The 2,131-nt window shown below is 44.5% G+C and overlaps 1 protein-coding gene across 1 annotated transcript in view; it reads left to right on the top strand.

The window, feature by feature from the left end:
* Positions 1-2,131, top strand: part of DAPK1 (death associated protein kinase 1) — a 470,647-nt gene that overhangs the window by 270,449 nt on the left and 198,067 nt on the right.

Below are 2,131 nucleotides of genomic sequence, written 5' to 3'. Positions count from 1 at the left end.
GCTGATTTCTTCCAGAGATTTCCCAAGATTTACAAATATTGCACTGGGAAATCACATGGTCTTGAAAGTTGTGGCTACCTGGGCAATGTTTTTTAGGGCCTTCATTATCTTTGGGTCCCATTTTGTGAGTTGTAAGTGTAAACCACAGGGTCAAAAGAAAGGGTGCTGTAGAAAGACCATTTGGCCTGCTGCATAATCCTTCTGATAGTTGTTTGGCACATTTTTGTATCTGATTGTCCTTTGTAGACTGTGTGGCATTTGCCAGAAATTAATACTGTCAGCCACTGATAAAGGTAGGGTTCACACCTGGGTGGTGAAAGGAGAAGAGAGTCTGTTTGGGGTACATGCCTAGCAGCTCTGTCAACCCTATCATTTTCTAAAGATACAACATGAGCTTTCTTAGTATGTTCTGAGCAGTGAACAATGCTGATTTTAGAAGGAGGTTGAATAGCTGTAATAGGTCAGCAATTAGAAGCCTTTTAGCAACAGGAATAAGATGATGGAGGGTTAGTTAAAAGCCCTTGTTTGTAGTGGGTCTATCATGTTACGGAGAGGTGCTATGTTTTATGAACTTGTAAGGGAGCAGGCACCATGTGGAAACACATAGGTGAATAGGAAAGCGTAATGTCAGAGTGCTGGCTTTTCCACCAGGTGGCACCTGGGGCCATCGTGGTGTACCATGGGAGCATAACTGATGCCACAGGGTCTGATGGGCATGAGGAAAATGCTCCTGGATGTATCTGAGGGGCAAAAGCATGTCCCAGGTGCGTGCAACACCACCATTCTTTTCATGCAGTATAAATGAAAGGGCTTGTCACAATTCGGCAAGCTAAGAGCTGGGGTGCGGAAAGAGCCAGTTTTGAGGCTTCAAAGGAGGTTAATGGCTCTAAAGTCTATTGATATCTGACAGAAGAGCATGCAAAAGTTTATCAAAAAATTGCAAACTTAGGCACAATTTGGAGGCAGTAGCCAGTTGTCCATAAAACTTTATGTAACTGTGTTTTCATTTTGGGGAGAGGAATAAACAAAATTGACTCAAGAATATTTGGAGTGAGATTATGAATGGCCTGAGGCATGTTCTAAACAGTCCACATTATCCTAAACAGATAACAGCTGTTACACTCCTTGGATTCTAGGTGTAGAGCTATATAAGCTGTCTGCCTTGTTCAACTAGTGCCCTTAAGGGAATGAAGGAGTCCATAAGTGCTCTTGGCTTGCATTGATTTCAGAATAAAAGGTACCAGCAGGGAGCCTCAAGTAGAGGTTACAGTGTCTGGCTGGACTTTAAGGACTTGGGGAAATATTGAGGGAGACTCACAGTATCTGTGGTGTATTCAAGCCCAGGTGAATGGTCTCCCTTTGCCTGTGATTGCACAGGAAACAAGGAGTCAGGGTGCAGAGGGATTGAAACGAAAGCTGCTCAGAGGTCATTTCTGTAAACCAGGCTGCATGAGCAGGAATGGTGAAGCATATCAGCTGGACTGGGGAGCATTGGGTGCCACGAAATTATGAAAGAGATTGTGGTCCTTAGATCCTGTACAAACTGATGGATAGGGTTCCCTCTGAGTCATTCTTGATGGGCAAGATTGGGGTGGTACAGGGTCGGGTGGTAAAGACAAGGATGTTGTGTTCAAGAGAGACTCTATTACAGGGATATCACTTGCTTTGAGTCTCTAGACAGAGGATACTGAGCCACAAGGGAGAGGGTGAGTTCTCCTCCCTAGAAACGCACCCAGGCTCCCACTTCTTAACAACTCAACTTCAGTTGCATGTGTAGCCCAAAGACTTGTTGCGGAATCTTTTAAAGATCCATCCTCTTCAGAAAAATTTGTCTAAGGATGAAATTCCAGTAAGAACAGCAGGAAACTTGGGGCTTGGCTTGAAAGTGAGGAAACAAAAATTCCCCCCACCCCCGTGCTTTTTTTTTAACTGCAATTTATATTGGCATCGAATGTAGATAATAAATCTTTTCCAAGAAGGTTTGCCAGTGAACAGCTGGGAAGTAGCAAGACCTAGGGAGTGTGAAGAGGGCCTGAAGATACTGGGCTGGCTGGGACATGGGCAGTAGACAGGTCGCCTCAAGACTCTGACATCCTGAAGAGAGTCAGAGGTGACAGGTAGAGATCAACTC

Source organism: Suricata suricatta, chromosome 13, assembly GCF_006229205.1.
Source record: "Suricata suricatta isolate VVHF042 chromosome 13, meerkat_22Aug2017_6uvM2_HiC, whole genome shotgun sequence".
NCBI lineage: Eukaryota > Metazoa > Chordata > Mammalia > Carnivora > Herpestidae > Suricata > Suricata suricatta.
Note: the sequence above shows the minus strand (reverse complement) of the source record. Positions and strands in the feature narration are given on the sequence as shown.